The sequence below is a fragment of the Sturnus vulgaris genome, chromosome W (genome assembly GCF_052056855.1).
Source record: "Sturnus vulgaris isolate bStuVul1 chromosome W, bStuVul1.hap1, whole genome shotgun sequence".
Classification (NCBI taxonomy): domain Eukaryota; kingdom Metazoa; phylum Chordata; class Aves; order Passeriformes; family Sturnidae; genus Sturnus; species Sturnus vulgaris.
In genome coordinates this window covers 38683844-38707536 of record NC_142282.1, presented here as the reverse complement: position 1 = coordinate 38707536, position 23693 = coordinate 38683844, and the positions used below count along the sequence as shown (strand labels likewise).

Below are 23693 nucleotides of genomic sequence, written 5' to 3'. Positions count from 1 at the left end.
TACTGTTTACAAATTGTTTTATCAAGTTGGAATTTTGCACAGTTCTAAAACTGAATGTTATATTAAGTTATAATTTTAAAAGAAGAGTTTAAAGTTTTATGGTTATAGAGTTAAGTTATATTTCTATGTTAAGCAGTTAAATTGTTATTGTGAAACCAAAAGGTGCTAAATTCATCTGACCGCTCCTGAACATAAGCACTGCAGCATCTGGTATGTGGAACTCATCACCATCCAAAAAAGCCAAATTTATTAAGCTAAGTAAAAAACCCCATTCCAATTGAATTTATGCTGTCAATGTCATCTTGCATGCAAAAAGGGGCCCTTGCAAGCAAGATTACAGAGAACAAGCTGCACATTTGTGTTTTAAAATTTTTCTTCAAATTAATAAAAAAGAAATTGGGAATTGTCACAGTGCAAGCTGGCTTGTACTGGGCAGTTAATCTGACCACTGATAAGAGAAGCAGCCTGGCCTGATAAGACAGGCCCCCAGAGAACAGAGATAGGACAGAATTGGAGACAGACAAGGATGTGACCCAATGAGTTCCAGACCAAGGTGCAGAGAGCTATTGGTCAGAGAGCTGAGCAGCCTGAACTTGGAGCCAATCACAGACACTTTCCCAGGAACATTAAAAGGGGTATTTAAGGTGAAGTCAGAAGGGAATAAAGGCTTTTTGTCACATGGATTACAGAGTGTAGTGTCTTCTGTCTTGGGCACTACGCCAGTCAACGTATCAATAGACTTTCCTGTCTTCTTGACAGGTGCTTAATTGGGAGTTATTGAAGCATTTGCGATTTAGGTTGGTATGAACCCTCAAGAGAGACTTAAGGTTTTCTCCATCATAGATAGGGTGGTATCATTTGGTACACTCCCTTCGGTGTTACCTATGAATAGGATTAACACTATTCTTCCCAAGAGTTCAGTATGAGCCATATCTCCCTTGACCTCACCTGGTCTTGCCTCTTGGGGAACAAGGAGACTTCCTGGATGTGTATTAGAGTATTTCTTAGCAGCCGACTCCTTCTACTCCCACTTCCCTACTAATTTAGTCACCCTTGGAGAGTGCTCTGTAGGAGATTAATTGTGTTATTGTTGAAACCTTCTTGGGGGTGGAATTGCGGTTTGCAGGAAGTGCTCGTTTGAAAGCTGAAGTTAATGAAGAACCATGTGTAGTATGTAAGCTATAGCTTAAAAGCTCAGAAGAGTATATGAATCCTCCAACATTCTAGTCAATTATCAGGGCAAGCATACAAACAGTAACTTTTAACTTTGCCAACTCTTACTACTTTGGCCTTCCAACTATCCAAGCAACAGCAACAGTATCAGAACAGGTAGAACATAAGTAGAAACATGACTTCAGGTAATTTCTGAAATATGTTACTCTTTGTCTTGTTACAGAACTCTTATTGGAACATAATACTAACTTGTACACAAAAAAAAAAATTTACCCAGTTAATCTTTTGCAGGAGCTCTTCAACTGTTTTTTGGTTTTCTTTTTAATGTTAATTTGAGGTTTTTTGCGTCTTGGAGAGTAGTCCACTCAGGGGCATCTGTCGATGGTGTGACTGGATCTGGTTCACTACCAGGGGGTGATACTGGTCCTTTAACTCGAGAGATGTGTGTCCAGCCACGTTCCTGGGTCCGCACTGCAGTGTGTGTAGTGAGTAACACTTGGAATGGGCTTTCAAACCTAGGGGTTAATGGTATGTTATTCCAGGATTTTATTAGCACCCAATCTCTGGGATGGATCTGGTGTACATATGCATCAAGGGGAGAAGTCTGGGGGAGGTACCCCTTTTTTCTAAGATTTCCCAGTGTCCTCCCAATTGCCTCTAGGTATTTTTGGGTTGCTGTTTCCCCTTCCAAGTAGTTCCCTGTACTGAAAGGAGTGATAAGGAAAGGAAGCCCAAACATCATTTCATAGGGGGAAACCCCTATGTCTGACCGGTGTCTGGTTCTTATCCACAAAAGGGCAAGAGGTAGGCACTTAAGCCAATTCATTTGTGTTTCACAAATTAATTTTGTTAACACGTTTTTGAGAGTTTTATTCATTCTCTCTACTTTCCCTGAACTCTGGGGATGCCATGGGGTATGTAACCTCCATTTCATGCCCAGAGCCTTAATTACTTAATGTAAAGTTTGGGTGATGAAATGTGGACCTCGAGCTGAATCAATATTATTTACTAGTCCATACCGTGGAACTATTTCTTCTAAAATTATCTTTGCAACTACCTCTGCCGTTTCCTTCCTGGTGGGGAATGCTTCCACCCAGTGGGTGAGATGGTCTACCATTACTAATAGATGTTTATATCCTTGTATGGGGGGCATTTCAGTGAAGTCCACTTGTATATTTTGAAATGGTCTTAAAGTTAACTCTCTTCCTCCAGGTGTTATTTTTCTCATATCCTTTTGGTCTACTTTTTGGCAGATGACACACCCTTTTGTAACTGCTTTTGCTAGATTATATACGCCAATACATATATTCTCTCTTAAGAAGTGGTCACATAACCCTTGGATTCCCCAGTGGGTTAATTCATGCATTTCTGATAATATTTTTCAGGCTAAAGCCCTGTTTAGGAACTTAGGCCCATCAGATGTCAACCATTCCCCTTGTTGCCCCTGATGTAATCCTAGTTCTTTTATTTCCTTTAACTCCTTCTCACTAAATGTTGGTTTCTTTTCTTCTTCCCCTTTACTTGGTGTTTCTTCTTGTCTCAAGATTTTTATTGGCTCTTTTGGGTCTAAAGCTACTTCTTTAGCCATCTGGTCTGCTAATTGATTCCCTTTTATTTTTAAAGTGTCTCCCCTCTGATGTCCTTTAATGTGCACTACTGCTATTTCTGCTGGTTTATATAGTGATTCAAGTATTAATTTTATTTATTCCTTATGTACCAAGTCTTTTCCTTTCAAATTTAAGTATCCCCGTTCTTCCCAAATCTTACCAAATGAACCAAATGAACAATCCCAAATGCATATTGTGAGTCTGTGTAGATAGTTCCTTTATCTTTCTCTAACAAATCTAATCCTCTCTTCAGTGCGCAGATTTTGCAACACTGAGCTGACCAGTTTGATGACAACTTCCTCCTTTCTGCAATCTTCATGTCTGTCCCTTCTATAATTGCATATCCTGACACCCTTTCCCCCTCTATTACTCTTGAGGACCCATCAGTGAACAAAATCCTTCTGTATGGCAAAGGTGTATCTTCTAGATGTTCTCTTATTTTTGTTTATAGGTTTATTAATTCAAAACAATTATGTTCCAAATCAGTTAGGGGTTCCCCAGATAGGAATTGTGTGGGGTTTAGACTTTTGGAGGTATTCAATTTTAAATTGTTATTGTTCATTAGAAGCTTCTTCTAATAGGATAGCTGTAGCAGCAATTGCTTGTAGGCAAGTTGGCCAACCTCTAGCTACTGGGTCTAGCAGTTTTGATAAGAGCTTCTAAGCATTGCATCTTTGGAGTCCTGTATTCAAACTGAACTAAATATATTGGACCGAGACTACAAGAAACATTCAGGCAAACTTTTGTGTATCAATAGCTGCCTGTTAACACTTTCTGTTTCAGCTTCATCAGCTGCCTGGGGGGGGATTGTTTGAAATGGCAGGTCCACTTAGGAGTTTTTGAGTCAGTGATGTAATGAAAACATCACACACTAGTCTTTTTATGAGAACAAGGGTATGCCAAGGAGAAAACAATTTACCTTGGAAAAAACAGAATGTTGAAAAAATTAACAAACAGAAGAAAAATCCTTTGGTACATCACTGCAGAAAATCTTGCAAAATGTCTAAAAGATTTCCATAAATTACTTCAGATTACTTCCTTTACTTGGGAGAGTGTGGGAAAATCAAATGTAAAACAGGATAGGAGGGTAAAAACATCAACAAAGTGAGCAAAAATAAGTCACAGGACTCAAAGATCATTATTAAAATTGGTATGAAAAAAGGATCCCTGCAGGGTAGAAGATACTGCCTGAGGAGTAATTCATTAGAATTCTGGTTTAGGGCAAATTTTAGGGGAAAACCTCCGGAAGGAGCCCCCAGAAATCAACCCCCCACGACTCCTCCCCCCCCCCCCCCCCCCCAGGTTCGGGAAGAATTTCCTCAGAAAGGAGTGGAAAAAAACCTATTTATTTAACAAGCGAAACCACTCCCCAGCACAAAAAACAACACCAGCTGTCAAAAAAACTCTTTCACCGTTCTGAAGGGATGACAAACTCAGAAAGTCTCTCCGGCGAGTGGTCGCCCAGTTATCAGTCTCTGGCGCTGGGGAATGACTGCTGCAGGTCACAGAATGCAGACTTCTGGTGTTTCCCAGGTCCCTGTCAGGAACAGGTTCAGATGGTATCCAGGAGAGGGAGAGGGGGGAAAAAACAGTTCAGGGAAAAAATTGGACTGCCTAGCTGAACTAACTAATAAGCAAAAGCAAGGGCAAAGCAAAGCAAAGAAAAAGAGGCAGAAGCGAGGTAGCAAGCAAGCAAGCAAGCCAAACCAGCCAGCCTCTCCTAAACATAGACCATGGGGGAGGTGAGCTGGCTGATAACAAGACAAAACAAACCTTCACTTTCAGAGTCAGTCCTGAAAGCACAGGACATAATACTAAGCATAAACAGAACACAGGATTGGAGATACAAACACCATAATGTCACCTTAGGACATTATGCATCAGTGAATCTTAGATTCAGGCCAGTCATGCACATCTGGCATGAAGGATTCGTATTTGTAGTTCCAAACCTTTGATCATATATAACGGTTCTTGTCTGCAGGTTCAGGGTAATGGAAAGCCATGTTTTTTGCGTACAAAAATTCCATAACCTGAAATGATAAATCACCACGAAGTTTGTGCCTTTTACTAGAGTCACATAATACCTATGCTTCCACTGCAATATATTTAGGACTGACAAACTGGATAATGACAAACACCAAAGTATTTTTATAATTCCTGAATGCCTTATCAGGGATCTGAAAACATAATTTCGGCCCATCATCACTGTCAAACTGAAGCACCCAACAAACTCCAAATTTTTATGATTGTCTCTTATTAAAGGCAGAAAGAGCTGGGTATTTTGTGCCCAAGGAACTAGTGTTCAAGGGTCATATTGTACAATTCAGCAGGTTAATGTGCATGTAAACTACTTTTAGTACAATCCACTTTTATGGTTCATATTCACCTTGACAGCATTATAAATAGACACTTCCCTAATATTAAACAGTGCAGGATAAAGTCTTCCTTGTGCAGTTCTTCATCAGTCAACTGTTCTGTCAATGCCTGAGTAAGAAAAACAAAGAAGTTTTATTTAATGCATCCCTTATTGGATCAATAACATGCTAAAACACCCTAGAGAAACAAATTGCAGTGTTCTTAATACTAGGATGCTGCCAGAAAAGTAGTATAAGGTAGTCAAAATCTCAAATTTCTGTCTTTCAACATTCCCCCCATTAGGGGCTGGGAGTGGGCAAGATCCTAGGAGGGGATACAACTAGGCCAACTGACCCAAATTGATAAAAGGGATATTCCATACCATATGACATCAGCTCAGATATGTGGGGTAAAGACTCCACAACTAGCGAGGTTGTAAAGTAGGTATGTTTTATTTAGCACTGCACGCACGGGGGATCTCTCTACCGTAAACTTGCGCAACTACTGTGTTGATTTACCTTGTCTTTAAACATAAAGATGTTACATATTCAAGATAATTGTGACACAGCCTATATATATTCATGACTTTTCCCTGAAAAAGCAGGTTTTATTATGAGTTCTGGGAAATAATTTCCATAGTCCCCACCTTTGGATCTTCTTGGGTACATCTGTGCGGTGGCTTCTGGTGTGTGGAGGGAGCAGAGACCCTCGCTGGGGAAAAAACAGACCCTCGAGAGAAGGCCCCTTGGAGAATAATTCCTTAGATTAGAAGTTGCTTACTTAGGATGACTAATACAAAAGATACTTCCCTGCTTGTAGACCCCTGCCTTATCTCCCTGTAAAACTATTGGATGATCTTCCCAAACCTTGTACTTATTGGTTCCCATTCCAATCCACCATAAACCTATAAAAACCCTGTTAATACCCTGCCCCATTGGATTTGCCACCCTGGATCCCTTCATAGAAGAAATAAAGATTCTGTGGAACTTCCTCTGCAGCTCTTCCCGGTCTCTTTCTTTGCTGGCTAAGAAGGTACTTTGCAAGCTGAACAGAAATCACAATAAGAGCTGAAAGCCTGGGCTCCAGGCATTGCTTGCATCCTCGTACCTTGTGGCTGAAATCTGCCTGAGACACCAGGAAAAGCTGTTCTTTATGGGACATCTGATCTGGGCTTGTTGTGGCAGCTCGGAGCCAAACCCCAGGCTCTGACAGCTACGCTGGTGGTCATGGGCCAGGGGGCTTCAGATGAAGTAAGGTCCTCTTCTTTGCGCTGAACTTTTCATCTGTGTTCCTCACACATGATCCATGGATCCTTGGCATTTCTCCAGACCACAAAGCCAGTTACAGCTGGTTTGAGATACTTCAGTCTGTTAATCCTTACTTTTATCAGGGGTCAGTCCTGCTCTTATCAGACTCCCTTTATTAATCCCCGCTTTTTCTAAAAAGTTAATAAATTCTTTTGCTACCCTATATGATCTAAGGGTTAACAGTCTTACTATTTACCACACAGATTCTTTATCTAATATCTTTTTTAAGTACTTATTTGATTTTATCTTCTGGTGAAATTGATTTTTTTTCAATTGCTATATGAATTTTTGGTACTCTGGAGGCACTACAGAGAACACTTAGCTAAGATAAGAATTATTAGTGCTAAGACTAATATGCCAACTATTGTCACAAACAACTGTCTTAACTAATTAAGGTTAGGGAGCTAAGATCTAAGTTTTTGTCATATCTTAGCAGATCCCTATGAGGTGTAATCTTGGGTTACTATATGCAAAATTTTAGTCTTTTCCTAAATCTGATGTGTCTGTTTTAACTCGGGTTTTTTTGTTTATATAAGAAGAACAAGTGTGATTTAGTATTATATATGCTCCCCCTTCTTTTGTAGTCAAAAGATTTAAGGGCATGTGGTTTTGTATTATTACTTTGCTTAGGGATGATATTTCTGTTTGGAGCCCTTGAAGGGCATCTATTGTCAAGTTTTCAAGCTTCTCTATTATGGCTGAGATGTTTATTATAGCTTTTTCTAATTCACTAACACTAAGTTGGGGAAATAGCATACAAAACTGTGAAAGCCTGAAGGATTTTCTACAAGAGGATTAGATGGGACACTGTGTGTTTTTCTCTAGTGGGTTTTAATTATTCCTAGAGGTGGATGAGAGTGGTTGAATATGGAATCTTGGGGAATCACATATCTTAAAGTACAAGTTCCATCCCCGTAATAGGGTAAGGACTTTCTGGCTCAACCGTCTCTACATAACTACCATAAACTATCAGGTATACAACCATATATGTAATCATGCTGTAGTCCTATTCAAACTGTGAGGGGACATGTTGAAGAATTATGGCTTTGTTTAGTACATTTAGTTCTATTAATAGTGCTTAGGTTAAAATTAAAGTTTCTAACTTTTGGAGCCGTTTTATTTATTCGTTTTATAAAGACTGGTTTTCCTAAAACTTGTAAATCAAATTTTAAAGGGGAGGCGTCTTTAGGTCCATAAGAATAATTTAAATTTGTTACTTTTTTCTCTGGCAAAGGGGGTTCAAAACTGTAACACATAATTTCTCTAGTAGGGAGCTTAGTCTTTTGTTGACCATTGGCACAATACTCTCCTACTTTCTAGGTCATATCTTCTCTTGTAGGTAAGGTGGAATTATTGTATAGCCAGCTCAAATTATTATAAGACACTGGTATTTTAAAGAAAGGAAATTGCATATTACTTCTTGGCACACTTAATAGTTAGACAGGTTTAGAGTATTTGTTAGGTTATGGGTAAGCTGTATGAACAAGTTATCATCCCACCCATATCCTAGGGCTAAAAGCATGAAAAGTGTAACTTTCCAGGTTGCACCTGTTTTACCCTCCATGAATGTTGGAGTCTGTAAATCAAGAGTCTCTCTGAATTCTTCAGAGACAAATCAGAGTGCAGGGATTGAATTAAAACCTTTGGATGGATTGAAGTATATTAAGCCACTCACACATAAAGTAGAGGTGTAAGTTTAAGTTTTAGAATAAGCAAGCAAGTAAGAATAAGTAAGAATAAGTTTTAAGTGCTTTTAGAGAGTAAAGGTCTTAGATACCAGTGTAGAAGTGTGAGTTCTAGCGAAGGTTGAAAAACATTGTCCTAGATACTAGTGTTTCCGTAGAGGCTCCAGGAACATAGTTTTAGACATAATAAAACTATAGTAAGAATATTGCTTACATTTTTTATATAGAACAAGATAGACCATATGCATAGTTTATACATAACCTGGTGTGCTAAGAAACTAGAATTCTAATAGGTTAAGAAGAAATGGTTTGAGTCCATGTTTTTAGCTTGTTGGGTAATTTGTATATAAGAATCTATGCATTGGGGAGAGATTCGGTCTTGCTTTTGTTCCTGCCCTCTCGCTTTTCTTCTGTCCTCACCACCATCATCATCGCCCAAAGAAGATAGGAGCTGCTGCAGCATCATTGGCCCTCCCAGGACCTCAACGGGAGCAGCTTCTACCTCTGATTGGGACTTTACTTCTATTTAGGACTCTAAGCCAAAAAACTTTTAGCATGGACTTGAACGCTTGTGACTTTTTGCCTTTTGAGAAGGATGTGCCTTTAAAATAAACAACTTTATAGCAAGTATTAGCTGCTCGGCTCTTTTAAAGAAAACAACCACTACCTGACACATGGAGTCTTACAAGACTTCTTTACTTTGGAGTGATGGATACAGGCATTCTGTTCTTTAATTTTGATTGCAGTGAAATAAGTAAGGAGTACTTGAAATGGTCCTTCTTACTGTGGGTCTAGAGTTTTCTCTGCAAGAAACTTTACATATATATAATCTCTAGGTTGTATGTTATGTGCAGGCTTATCTAAACCCCTACTTCAAGTCTTAACCACATATTTTTCAATTTTGCTGAGTTGTTTGCCTAATGCCACTAGGTAGGAGGTCATGATTTTATCCTCAGCTTGTGTGGGTATCCGTTTTTGTATTCTATAGGGTCTCCCATATAAGCTTTCAAAAGGGCTCAGCCGTTCTTTTACCCTTGGCCTAGTTCGTATGCGCAAGAGTGCTAGAGGAAAAGACTGAGGCCAGGCCAAGTAAGTTTCCTGACCTAATTTCACAATCTGCTGTATGATCAAGTGGTTCATCTTTTTTACTTGGCCACTTGACTGAGAGTGATATGGAGTATGAAGTTTCTAATCAATACTCAAATGGCTATTGATTTGCTGAACTACTTTTGAGATAAAATGTGTTCTTCTGTTAGAAGACAGTTGCTGGAACCCCAAAGCGTGGTATTATCTCTTGTATTAGTATTCTGGTTACCTCTTGAGCTTTGGCTGTTCTGGTAGGGAATGCTTCTTGTAACTCAGTAGATGTATTGAAAATGGGAGGTTCCGTGACCCCTGTAGTGTCCTGTGGTCTGGTCCCTCTCCCCTCTGGCCATGCTTACTTGGCCGAGATCCAATTTCTTCCTGCCCCCTTACAGACCCTAGAAAAGACCTATGCCCCCTGACCTCGCCCTCTTTTCGCTCCTGGAAGCCCACAAGAAATAAACCTCAGATTCTCCCCAGGGGGGGAAAGAGCCTCTTTTGTTATCTTTTATTCACGCCCATGTAGTGGATCCCAGAGGCTTCTTCCTAACATCTGAGCAAGTCGGTAACGAGGATGAAGTCTCAGGGACCACTAGAGTTGGTGCTCAAGGTGAAAGGGTCTCTACAGAGATTAGAGAACCCCACGACCAGCTGTGACTCCCGTTTTCAGGATTCAATAAGCCTTTGAGCTGTTCAACTACCTTAAATTTCTTTGAGCTGCGCTTTGTGAAGTTCTGAGACTTTAAGGACGAATCAGGAGCCTGTCAGTAGCCCAGGAAGGTCAGTCCTGGACGGAGACCCACTACAGTTACACAGAAGCCTATGCCTCCAAGATAAAGGGTGAGTGTAAGCCCTCGGTCGCGGCAGGGTGGGTTCCCCGGAGCTCCGCGGGGGGGGGGGTGGGTGGGGGTGTCTCACCGGTGGCATTTGGCCTGTGTGGTGTGCACTGGGCGGCGGTGCACAGGCACGGGGGGCTTGTTTCAGCGGTGTTTTGCTGCTTTTTGCGGCTTCTCTTGGAGGGATCGATCCCAAAAGCGGCTCCAGCAGTGCGTGGGTTTTTGCTGACAAGAGCAGCGGAATTAACATCAGAACCCCAGCTGGCACAGTGGAAGAGCCGGGAAACTGTGCTATACGAGGCAGATTTTAACAACTGATGCGTTTTTCTGTGGTTTTTAACTGTGGTTGGGGTAGATATAGTGGCAGATTGTTACTAAACATCATGGTCTCACAAGAATCTGCCCTACAAAAGAGTTTAAGTTCCCAGCTAAGGGAAATATTAAGTTCAGGAGATGTTTTAATATCTAAGAAAAGACTAGCACATTTTACAATCTGGTTGTCTCTTGAAAAATCGGACCTTGAATTGCAAGATTTAAATTCGCGTTCATTTTGGGATGAAATAGGAGATTTATTAACTTAAAAAGTGGAAAATGGAGATGAAACAGCCTCTCTATTCCTCCCGATATTCTTACAAATTTGGAAGCTTTTACTTCAGACAGAAAACAACAGACAGCAACAGCAAAGCAGCCCGGATTCACCTTCCCTTTCTCCAAAACCCTATAACCTAGAAATGGAGGGGACCCACGGGTCACCCCGGGAACCACAGGGCACCCGGCACAGCCGTAGCTGCTCTGGGCCCCTGAGTCCTCCACCGTAACCAAGTTCTGATGATTTTTCAAAAATTGTCAGCCATTCTTCCTTGTACCCTTCCCTCCCAAATGTTTTCCCTTTGGAGCAGTGTTTGGAAAGTTATAGAGGTGACTTCCCTTCAGGGCAACGGCCACGTGGCTAAGCCTGAAGGGGCCGGGGGAAAGATCCAAGATGGCGCTGGCCATGTGGCTTCTCCCCGGGGCACTGTAGAGCGAGTGGTGGGGGTCCCATATGGTGGCAGCCAAGTGTTTCCTCTGTCATCCCACAATCCCTTTTGCCCTCTGATCCCTGCCCCTAACCCATTCCCCTCCCATAATCCATTCCTGCCCTCAGCTGCCTTGCCCCCTCCCTCCTCCAAGAGCCTGCCCTGCATGACATCACCCTGCAACCCCGCCCCCACGTGTTGAAACCCTGGTTCCCACGGTTACCCCTCCCCTGTTCTGGTTTCACATGCCTGCCCTCCAAGCTACTGCGGGGGGGGGGGGGGGGTAGTGGAACCCCTGCTGGGTTCAGTGCTGGTGGGGATGGGGGTTGGGGTTGGGGAGGGATCAGCTCACAGACCCTGTGAGACAGATGGTGTCCCCGTGATGGGGGAGGGTGGGCAGCCTCCCGGGCCCGGTGGCGGGGGGGGGGGGGGGGGGGGTGCACAGCCCTGGAAGTCAAAACCTGGGAGAAGAATATATACCATCAGCTGTTCCCGTGGTTTATCTCGGTAGGAGAAATGGCAAGAGAAGTTATCAGCCTTTGTCCTATCAAGATGAAAAGGAAATTTGTAAAGTACAAAGAGAATTTGGCAGAAGTAGTGAAATCTTTAAAGGCATGATGAGAGCCACCTTTAGCTCAAACGAACTAGTTACAAATGATATCAAGGATCTTTTCCGATGTCTGTTAACTCCCTCAGAATATGATCTATGGGAAAGTCTGTGGAAAAGATCTTGGAAAGTGCTTTTACAAGAGCTTTTACAAAACTCTGATGATGCAAAAGATGCTGATGAGAATGAAATTACATATGAACACCTATGTGGGGAACGGGATTGGCATTGCCCCTAGAAACAAACCAGAGTATTATCCAAGTCTGTCCTGGATAAAATATGCAATGTTGCAGAAATGGCTTTTAACTAATTACCAACAGTGAACGCCAAGGGTAGTTATGTTAACATTAAACAGTTTGCTTCTGAGAATTTCTTACCATTTGTAGATCGCCTTCGCTTGCAAGTGGAAAGACAGGTGTGTGATCCGGTGGTACAAGCCAAATTGATTAAGGAGATGGCTCAGAGGAATGCTAATGAAAACTGCCGCAGGGTTATCCTTAACCTTCCCCTCGAACCAGTGCCTAGCTTAGCATAGATGATGGAAGCCTGGCCCAGGAAAGCAGAACTGCTCAGTGGACAAGAGAGAAATCCAGGACTGGCACACCCAAAGACCAGGGCAGCTGTGACACCAGGAGCAAAGAAGCAACCAATGTCACCAGAGCAGCTGCAGCAAATCATCTGCTTCCAGTGCAAGAAGCCAGGACACTTCGCCAGAGACTGTCCACACAACCAGAAACAGAAGACCAACAAACAAAAAAACTAGATCTACAGTGCGTACCCGCCATTAACACAATCACGAGCAAACATATAAATACTGTGGGCTCCACACTGACAAAAGTCTCTCTCTTAAAAAAAAGGGGGGAGGATGGAATACAGGGTGTGGGGATGCAGGGCAATCAAAATGTCAAATGTTCAATTAACAAGGTTTGGCAGCCACTAGGCCGTTTTAGGCTCATGACTACCAAAGGTTTTCATTTCAGGTCAACTGATTGGACAGTCATTACAGTGGACCTACCTAACAGCTCACAGGACGTGACGTTAAACCACATGAATCTGGACAGTGAGTATTTTGTTATTGGGGACACAGCACACACACACACACACACACACACACCCACACACACACACACCCCTGGAGACTGAGGTGGCTCCAATGACCATCAAGGGAAGCATAACCTGCCTCATTCTCCTGGCACGCTGTCCTCTACCACCATATTACCTGGCTGAGGGGCAAATCCTCACCCAGGCCATTCCCATCCCAGCGGAGATCCCAGTAGACGGAAAATCACCTGAAGTCTACTGGGCAGCAGTGGTGGGTGAGGAAAAACCTTCTTTGGCATGCCACCTAACCCGGGGGTCAGACCACCTCCATGTGGAAGGGGTACTGGACACAGGGACAGATGTGACTATCATACCTGAGAGGAATTGGCCGTCACATTGGGCATTACAACCTGTGGCAGGCAAAATCCAAGTTGTAGGAGGGGTAAAATTGGCAAAAATATCAAAAGGCATCGTGCAAATTGAAGGGCCGGATGGAAAATTGGCTATCGTCTGTCCATTTGTTACAAACTATAAATGCCCTCTATGGGGGAGAGACACCATGTCCCAGTGGGGAGTGAAATTGATTATTCCTAAGACTCCCCAGGATTTTTAGAGGCAGCCACTGTAGAGCACCCTACCCATAAATTAACATGGCTAGATGACACCCCAAAGTGGGTAGCACAGTGGTCGATGAGTAAGGAGAAGCTCAAGGCGCTTGAAGAGCTCATGGAGGAGCAATTGGCAAAAGGCCACATAGAAGAGACAACCAGCCCTTGGAATTTCCCGGTCTTTGTAATTAAAGAAGCCGGGGAAGGACAAGTGGAGGCTGCTCCACGACCTCCGGGAAATAAACAAAGTGATTGAGGACATGGGGTCACTCCAACCTGGGATGCCTTCTCCAACGATGCTTCCCAGAGATTGGCAATTGGCTGTTCTAGACATCAAGGGCTGTTTCTTCCACATTCCCCTACACCCAGAGGATGCCCCACAGTTTGCCTTCTCAGTTCCTACCATCAATTGAGAAGCCCCAATGAAGCGCTACCACTGGAAAGTTTTGCTGCAGGGAATGAAATGTACTCACTCCATCTGCCAGTGGTACGTGGCCTCATTGCTGTCCCCTGTGTATGCTCAGAGAAGGGAAGCCATCATCTTGCACTACATGGATGATGTGCTTGTGTGTGCTTCCGATAACTCTCTACTCCAAGACACACTTGACCTAGTGGTTAAAGTTTTAACCTCTGCTGGATTTCAATTGCAGGAGGGCAAAGTCCAAAGGATGCCAACTTGGAAGTACCTGGGCTTGGAAATTACTGCACGGACCATTGTTCCACAGAAATTGGAAATTAATTGTAATCCAAAAACCTTGGCAGATCTCCATTCCTTAGGTGGGTCTTTGAATTGGTTCAGGCCCTGGCTAGGCCTCACTAATGAGGACCTAGAACCCCTCTTCAATTTATTGAACGGGGAGAGGGAGCTGCTTTCTCCCAGGGAACTGACCCCAGAGGCAAAGACTGCAATTGAAAAGTTACAGAAGGCTTTAGGAGAGAGGCAAGCTCATTCTTACCAGCCCGAGCTGCCTTTCAAATTCATTGTCCTAGGAAAACTGCCACACTTACACGGGTTGATATTCCAATGGATTGAGGGGCAGAGAGAGTCACTCTTAATCATAGAGTGGGTCTTCCTCTCCCAGCAAAGATTCAAAACCATCACTAAGCCACAAGAGCTGATAGCTCAGCTGATTCGGAAAACAAGGATGAGACTGTATGAACTGGCTGGTTGTGACTTCACATGTATTCACCTCCCAGTTAAACTGTCTGAGGAGGGGAGGAACTCTCCTGAGAGATTGACTAAGGAGATGTTTGAACATTTGCTCCAGAGCAACGCCAGTCTCCAATTATCTCTGGACAGCTATAGTGGACAAATATCAGTCCATGCCCCATCTCACAAGCTGTTTAATGAGGAATTCCACCTCATTCCTCGTGAGAAGAGGAGTAGGAGACCACTCAAAGCTCTCACAGTGTTCACGGATGCATCTGGGGCTTCCCACAAGTCAGTGATGACTTGGAGAAATCCCCAGACTCAGCAGTGGGAAGCTGATGTTGAGTTTGTGGAGGGATCACCCCAGGTAGCCGAACTGGCAGCAGTCGTGAGAGCCTTTGAGAAGTTCTCGGAGCCAATCAACTTGGTAACAGACTCAGCCTATGTAGCGGGGGTAGTGTCCAGGGCGGAGCAGGCAGTGCTCAGAGACATCGAAAATGAGCAGCTTTTCAGGTTGGTTTCAAAACTAATTTATTTGATTTCCCATAGAGAGCATCCGTTCTATGTGATGCATGTGAGGTCACATACCAATTTGCCAGGTGAAATCGCAGAAGGGAATCATCAGGCAGACTCCCTTGTAAATCCAGCTGAACAAGCAACTCCAGCAGAACAAGCAAGTCTTCCTGACATCTTTCAACAGGCAAAGCTGAGCCACCAACAATATCATCAGAATGCGCCAGGTCTGATGCGTCAGTTCCAGCTACCATGGAGTCAGGCTCGAGCCATTGTGGCCACCTGTCCCAGCTGTCAGCTCCAGACCATGCCATTCAATGGGCATGGGGGTTAACCATCGAAGGTCTTGGCAGCTGCGAAGTGTGGCAGACTGACATCACACACATTCCCAGTTTTGGTTACCTCAAATATGTTCATGTAAGCATTGACACATATTCAGGAGCAGTCTATGCCTCTGCCCATGCGGGAGAAAGGGCCGTGCATGCCAAACAACACCTAGTGCAAGCCTTTTCATTGTTGGGGATCCCTAGGGAAATCAAAACTGATAAGGGCCCAGCGTATAAGTCCAAGGAGTTCCTGGAATTCATCCAGCAGTGGGGAGTGGAACATAAAACTGGCACCTCCTACTCCCCCACAGGCCAAGATGTGGTTGAGCGTGCCAATCAGACACTCAAGCAGGTCCTGGCTAAACAGAGCATTTCAACTGCATGGATGTCTCTATAGCAGAAGCTCTGCAAAGCCATGTTTACTATCAATTTCAAATTGTTCATTTGAAAACGAGTCCACCTGTGGAACATCACTTTAACAGTGGGAAACAGTTCAAGTTATCCCAACATCCTCCAGTCTTGATTAGGGACCCAGAAACCTGGGAAACCAAAGGTCCCTATGAGTTCGTTACCTGGGGACGTGACTATGTGTGCGTATCCAGGCCCTCATGCCCTCGATGGATTCTCCAAAAGTGGGTGGAACCATATGTCCCCAAACATCCTGCTCCAACTCAAGGGGACAAGGAGCAAGTGGCTGTGGCTTTGAAAAGAAGATGCCACTGAAAAAAGGAAAGGAAATCTTCATAGAGGACGACATTCTGGCAGAGACCTTTAACAGGTTTTATAATGCTTGTCTTTCCTTATAGAGAAAACCCTCCCTCCACTCAACCCCGTAATGAACCCCATTCAAGTTGTCTTCTTGTTAACACTGAACAGTCTGGCAGCTGCATGGATCGTCCCTCATCCACATCAAAACATCTGGGTGACCCTGGCACAGACACTCCAACAGGAAAACGGATGTCTGTCCACTGCAGCAACAAAAAACCCTATGTCTACCTGCCTGGTGGGAATCCCATTGAAGACTGGAGAATATTCAGCCAGCTTTGAAACACAAATGCCCAATGAACTTCCCGAGTCACACACCATTTCATTATACAAAAATCGTAGGCAGCAAGCTGTAATGAGTAAGAACCCCATAGAGGAGTTGCTGCCAAGTTTGCCCAAAGCAGCCCAGGAACCCCAAGAGTTAGAGCTGTTGGGTTCCTACCCAGCACAATATTGCATTCGTTTTATGATCCTCCCAAAACCTTCTAGCTTAAAAGAGTTCCACAATATAATGCAATATCTTGAGGAATTCACTTCCAAGAGGTGGTCTAATATTCTAAACCATATTGCAGCTGACACCTCAACTCATTCAAGCCCCAAAAGCCTCCCTAGGGGATTGTTCTTGATTTGTGGAGATTGGGCATGGGCAGGGATCCCTTCTCAGCTCTTAGGAGGGCCATGCACCTTCGGGCAGTTGTCCCTGTTGGTACCCAACGAAACCTTAATTAGCAATTGGACTCACAAAAACAGATCGGGTAATAAAATCCAAAAGAGAAGTGCAGACAATTTGGACCCAAACTGTGATTCTGAAATTTTCCATTGGGCCAAGTCAAAAAGAATTGCTGTGTCCCTGTTTCTTCCGTGGGTTGCAGCAGCCAAAGCTCTGGGTGAATTGGGCCACCTAGAGTGTTGGGTAGTCAAACAGGCAAACTTAACATCCACCTCAATCAGCTCCCTCCTGGAAGACAAGGAAATTACCAGGCAGCTCCTAACATGCACGCTGCCCTCTGAAACATGAACAGCTTGATCGGACAAGTGAAGCAAGAATTGGAAGATTGGTTCAATGAACTGTTCAAAGGCTGGGGACTCACCAGGTGGTGGACTTCTATAGTTAAAACAATTTTGTTAATTTTTATTATTCTTTTCCTTGTAATAATGGGATTCGGGATCCTATGTCACTTGATTTTTAAGGCTATTAATGGTCTCATTCCTTCTACCTAAGTAGTCAATCACATAGAGATGAAAAACCTAAAACAATCTAACTCTCCCACTAACTGCAAGTGGTGGGCAAGATCATAATTTGAATCAAGATGAACCTAATATCCTTCCTTCAACTTTGTTAAACAAAAAACAGGGAGATGTAACTCAGTAGATATATTGAAAATGGTAGGTTCCGTGACTCCTGTAGTGTCCTGTGGTCTGGTCCCTCTCCCCTCTGGCCATGCTTACTTGGCCAAGATCCAATTTCTTCCTGCCCCCTTACAGACCCTAGAAAAGACATATGTCCCCTGACCTCGCCCTCTTTTCGCTCCTGGAAGCCCACAAGAAATAAACCTCAGATTCTCCCCAGGGGGGGGAAAGAGCCTCTTTTGTTATCTTTTATTCACACCCATGTAGTGGATCCCAGAGGCTTCTTCCTAACATCTGAGCAAGTCGGGAACTAGGGTGAAGTCTCAGGGACTGCTACAGCTACTGACTAACCTGAAAAGGTATCAGTTAGTACTAGTAAATATCTGTACCCCCCTTTTCTTGGGAGTTCCGAAAAATCAATTTGCCACTGGTGCCCAGGCCTTTTGCCTTTCCCAATTTTGCCCATTTCTGGTCTGGGGGTATTTTTGGGATTAGTCTGGAGGCAAAGACCACATTGCTGAGTTACTTGTCTTACAGTGGTGTATATAAGTTTCTAGCTGCAATTTCTCTAATTAGGTGTATGTATAGGACTTCTGCCCCCCAGTGCCTTTTTTTATGTTCTTCCCTAACTAAAGACCATATTAAATAGGAGGGAATTATCAGTTTATCTTGCGGGGTGAGAACCCGTCCTTCTTTATTATATGACTCTTCTAAGTCTGTAATGAGTTTTTGATCTTCTTTGGTATTATCTGGATTACCTTCTCTAGGGAGATTTGCCTGTCAGGGATCAAAGCTCCTTCTGGTTTTGCCTCTCCTTTGGCTGTCTGTTTTGCCTCTCTGTCTGCCAGCTCATTTCCTTTTTTCAATTTTGAGTTTACTTTTTGGTGTGTCTTGATGTGCATGATTGCTCCTTTCTCAGGGAGTTGGACTGCCTCTAACAGTTTTAGGACCTCTTTTGCATGCTGGAAGTTTTTGCCCTGTGAATTTAATAATCCTCTTTCTTTCCAGATTGCTCCATGCACATGTACGACTCCAAAGGCATATTTTGAGTCTGTATAGATATATACAATTTTGTCTTGGGCCAGTTCCAAGGCACGAGTTAGAGCAATTATCTAGGCCTTTTGTGCAGAGGTATTGATGGTCAAAGATCCTGACTCTATTATTTCTTGACTGGTGGTGATGGTGTATTTAGCATGTCTTTTACCACTTAGGACATAACTGCTTCTATGCATGAACCAGTTTTCTGTGTTCTCCATAGGACTATCTTTCAAGTCCGGATGACTGAAATATGTCACTTCTATGGTTTCCAGACAGTCCTGATGCACTGGTTCCCCTGTATTTCCACTGAGGAAAGAGGCTGGATTGACAATGTTAGTCACCACTGTTCTCCTTCTCTGGTGTCCTGGGGTGACTTTGTGATGTTGAATTGTAGCCCCATTCATCTCTTTAGCCCAGAAATAAGTTTTGTACCTTTAAGGCTGGATTTGAGAGTGAAGGGGGGAAAGGAGAAGCAGTGGAATGTCTGAGGCAGTTGTTTTCAAAACACAGAGATAGGAGTTTCATTGCTTCATCTCCTGGACTGTGTCACCTTGTGGACGGCGGGAGAGATCTATGCTTTTAGTTAGTTTTTGACTAACTGAAGCAGAGAAGTTCCCCAGAAAGTTTTTTTTTTTTTCCTTTTTTCCTGGAATTATATAAACCTGCTCTGGACTGGGGACCCAGGGGGATCACCAGGAGCTTGCACCTGTGGCCCACTGAGGCCTGGCCTGGGCAGCAGCATTTTCCAGCACCAGAGGGACTGATATCAGACTGAGCTGAGCTACCACCCACAGGAGAGAGACTTTCTGAATTTGTCATCTCTTCAGAGTGGTGAGAGGTTTTGTTGTTCAGCATTGTTCATATTTTTTTTTTGTGCTTTGCCTGTTGAATAAATAGATTTTTTCCACTTCTCTCTGAGGAAATTTCTTCCCGAACCAGCTGGGGGAGGGGTGGCTTGGGTTTGCTTCCGGGGGGCGGGGGGGGGGGGGCGCCTTTGGAGGTTTTCTCCCAAATTTGCCCTAAACCAGGACAAATACATTGCATTGGTGCCCAACACATGGCTCGAGAAAGTGGAAAAAACTTGTACTGATTACATTTTGATTGTAATTACTCTGTATTGGGACAAAGCCGTCAGTAGTCATGTTGCTTGAATTCATAATGTCTATTAGGGTGGAGGCCTTCATGTGTCTCTGGTCCCTAGGCTTTTTTGAGGTTGTAATACCTTTATGGTCCCTGGGTTTATTTTCTTATCCAGAACTACCTCCAGTATTGTCCCTAACACTTAGTTTTTACAATAGAGGGGCATGGATTACATCAGCTATTGTGCTGGGCTTGGTGCTAATGATTTATAGAAAGTTTTTAAAGGTATCGGAGTCTGTTCAAGGTATGTATGGTTCACGGTTATGGACCCAGTTTGTTAGAGGAGGAGCAGGGGATGAGGTTTTTCAGCCTTTCCTTCTTCTCATTTGAATCTGTTACATCACATTTGGAGAATGTTCAATTCCCTCGAATGTTAAAGAGACCACTTTCCTGGTATTTAATCTGGTAAGCTTCCTCTATATAGTCTTCAGCTTCTCTAGAATGAGGGCTGAGATTTCCAGAGGGGCTGATGAGATCCCTGGCCCAGGAGTAGACCCGGATGTGGAAAATCATGAATGGTGTGGAGAATGAGAGGATATGGGCCAAATCCTGAAGGAATTTTCTGACCCTATAATCTGGGACTTTCCATGTGAACAAATTCAGAACCCAGCTGAGGTGGGGAAATACCTGAAAGAGAAGTGCCATTATGACTCTAAGGAGAAAAAGATCATTGCAGTAAGCTGGGCCCTGGCATATGCTTATTGCACACTTCTAGATACTGTAGGGCAGCAGAGAGAGGCAGGAGGGCAGGGAGATAAATCAGCAGCTACTCCAGTCACTCAGGCTGCAGCCAACACCCCAGATATTCAGGTTGTAGCTAAACCAGTGAGCCTAAGCCGGCAGCTAAACCAGAGAGTCAGCCTAAGCCACTGGCAGATGCTGCAGGAAGGAAGAACACCAGCAAAACCAATCGGCCAGTGGACGATGATGATCCAGGGGAAGGAGCCTGAAAGCGAGCTCCTGATACAAAATCAGAAATCAAAGCAACTGTCACAGGATCAGAAGTCCTTTCCCCTGAAAGGGCTATTGAGTCCTTATCCCTGAAAGACCTTCATGGCCTAAGAAAGGATTACACCAGACGATCTGATGAATCTGTAATTAGTTGGTTAGTCTGTCTTTGAGATGCTGCAGACGAGGCTACAATTCTGGATGGTACTGAAGTGGGGCATTTGGAATCCCTGTCACATGATCCGGTTATCGACCAAGGAAAGATGAGGGGGGCTAACCCTGAGAGTCTCTGGGAACGGGTCCTGGGAAGTGTGGCACAAAGATATCTGTGTGCAGACGACCTCTATATGCAGCAAACCCAGTGGAAGACCATAGAAGAAGGGATTCAGTGCTTGAGAGAAATGGCAGTGGCAGAGATTGTCTTCTCAGATGACCTAACAACTAAGAATCCAGACTTGGTACCATGAACATCCATGATGTGGCGAAGATTTGTATGACTTGGGCCACAAGAATACGCTTCTACTTTAGCAATAATGAAGCAGGTTGAAAGGGAGGAGACCATGTTTGATATGGTGAAGAAGCTCCGAGCATATGCAGATGCCGTGCATGGCCCAACACATGCCAGGATAGCAGCTGTGGAAACACGTTTGCAGAAATTAGAAGATAAGATACAGGAGAATCATGAAAAACTCAGGGAGGAGATTAAAGAGGATCTTCTCCAAATCTCAGCTGTACAGATCAGAGGTTCTGGTACCCAATGCAGACGTTCCCCAGATAAGGAGAGAAGGTACACCCCACGACCTGAGCTGTGGTTCTTCCTGTGTGATTGCGGAGAAAACATGAGGATATGGGATGGAAAATCTACTGCTGCTCTGGCCCAATGGGTGCATGAATTGAAGGAAGGCAAAACTCAGAGAGAAAGTTCCACCAAAAGGGAAACAGGTCCAGTTGCCTGAAGCCAAACTGCCAGGTATGATGATGATGATGACATGTCCAATCCCCTTGAAGGAACCTCTAAGACATATGCACAGGGAAAGAAGGATAAGCAGACTTAGAGGGGCCGTGCCTCTAGCCCGGTAGAGGCTAAGAAAAACCGTGTTTTTTGGACTGTGTTGATTCGTTGGCCTGGCACATCAGAACCAAGAAAATATGAGGCTTTGATCGACACTGGTTGGCAGAGCACATTAATCCCATCGAGATATGTGGGGGCAGAATCTGTTTCTACCCCTGGCGTGACAGGGGGATCACAGCATTTTACTTTGCTGGAAGCTGAGGTGAGCCTAACTGGAAATGGATGGAAGAAAGAACCTATTGTGACTGGCCCAAAGGCCCCACATATTTCAAGTGGAGGGAGCAGAAAACACAGAAGAAAGTTTCTCTGCATCCTCAGAACAAGCTCCTTGGAAAATCATAGCTTAGAGATAAGAAATGGCTTGTGAAATGACGAATACAAAAGGAATTTAGCTTCCCCCCTTGGAAGACCCTCTTATCTATCTTCAATATTAGCGGTTCATTCTCTTTTAGTATCCATAGGCCAGCTTTGAATGCAAAATCCCTCAGGGATTGGTTAGAAAGTAGAATTCCCTTGGTAATTGGTGCAAATTGTAAAACCTTCAAAAGTTATAAAAACCCCTGTAAAACAATAGCCATTGGTATATGCTAGATAGGATGCCTTCATAGAATAAACTATGGATTTGTGCCTCTCTGCATATGCTGGTTTCCTTTCCCCGCTGGTCTGAGAGCCCACCGCGAGCCAGAATTCTATCTGGGCAAGGCTCTGGAATTTGCTCCGTCGCTGAGGGCTGCAAAAGCAGTCTCAGGGATCCCAAAGGGACGCCGAAACCCCACCAGTGACAAGTGGCTCCCGGACGAAGGTGGACTCTGCCCACTCTTTGTGAACGGCATCAAAAATTTGATTTCATCCATCTTCGAGTATCATAAAAATTCGAGTTAAGTCTGTTTGTTTTAAAAGACTTAACTCCTCCGAATTGACTTCAACAACCCTGAGACCCCTCCCCGCTCGGGGCTGAAGTTGAGCCAGCACCTGACAAGCAGCCTTTAACGACCCGCCAAAGATAAGCTTTGTGAGTATAATCAGGTTTCCTTCCCCTAGGGTCTTGTTTTGGGTTTGGGTTTTTTTTCTTTTGTTTTCTCTTTTTCTGCTCGTTAGGCTTGGGGTCGCTATGGGACATCTCTTTTCTAAAATTATCCTTTCCCATAGCAAAGAGATCTTTATAATATAATAAAACAAACTTTATCCTCTGACAATTTCTCTTTCTCAAAGCACTCTTGTTCTAAAAGTGTCCTGAAAAGATTTATAAAATGGCTTTCCACTCACTTTTCAAACTTTAATAACCAAACTATGCTTTTGGATTCTTTCTGGGACACTGTTGGCACGAAAAATTATGAATGCCAATCAAATGCTGAGTTTTCTGTGACCTCTTTCATTCCTCTTTTTCAACATATCATAAGAGCAAGACGAAAACTCAAAAAAAATACTGTCCCTACCCTCTTCCCACTTTCTTCCCCCCTTATCCCCTCCGACAATACCCAAATCCCCCCCCACCCCCTCCGATCCTCCAAAATCCCGTTTCCAATGACTCGGGTCCTGCGTCCCCCGTTTCACCCCCCCCTTCCCTTACAGCGGTACCCCCAGCCACAACCAAGACTCCTGCCCCCCCCCCTCACTCCCTAGCCCTAAAAGTCCTGTCTCCATGGAAATCGACATTCCTACCTACTCACAAGGTCATACACACACAGCACCTCTCCTCCCCCCAACAACTGATAAAGTAACTATAGAAACTTCCTATACTAAACAGTTTGCAAACTCCGCCCTTCACATAGCGAGTTTTCCACACCCCCAAGCTGTCACTCACCCGCCCACCTCTGTAGCCCAGCCCCTCTCAGTTCACACAGCTCCAAACGCCGCTCCAACCTCGATTTTCCCGGCCTCACACACCGTTCCCTTGGCGGCCGCCCCTCACCCCTCTCTATCCCATCCCCATGCCATTCACAGTTTGTTTCCCTTAACTCTGGTACTCCACAAGTTACACACACAAATCTCAACACCTCCCCACACAACCCTGCATTTGCCCACCACGGTTCGTCCCCTAATGCTACCCCAGAATGTTTCCTCCAGCCCCCA

At 44.0% G+C, this 23693-nt stretch overlaps 1 long non-coding RNA gene across 3 annotated transcripts; it reads right to left on the bottom strand.

The window, feature by feature from the left end:
• Nucleotides 1–4126: 4126 nt before the first annotated feature.
• LOC148220140 (uncharacterized) lies at nucleotides 4127–23320 on the bottom strand. 3 transcript variants are annotated; one of them, XR_015798890.1, is made up of 3 exons: nucleotides 23283–23320; nucleotides 5782–5879; nucleotides 4127–5264 (listed from the first exon to the last, which is right to left on the bottom strand). It is a non-coding gene; the product is annotated as an uncharacterized LOC148220140 (long non-coding RNA). The 3 variants fall into 3 exon arrangements; XR_015798891.1 differs by lacking the exon at nucleotides 23283–23320 and adding an exon at nucleotides 6243–9972; XR_015798892.1 differs by lacking the exon at nucleotides 23283–23320 and having other exon boundaries at nucleotides 4127–4317; nucleotides 4730–5264; nucleotides 5782–8304.
• Between the last annotated feature and the right edge of the window lie 373 nt (nucleotides 23321–23693).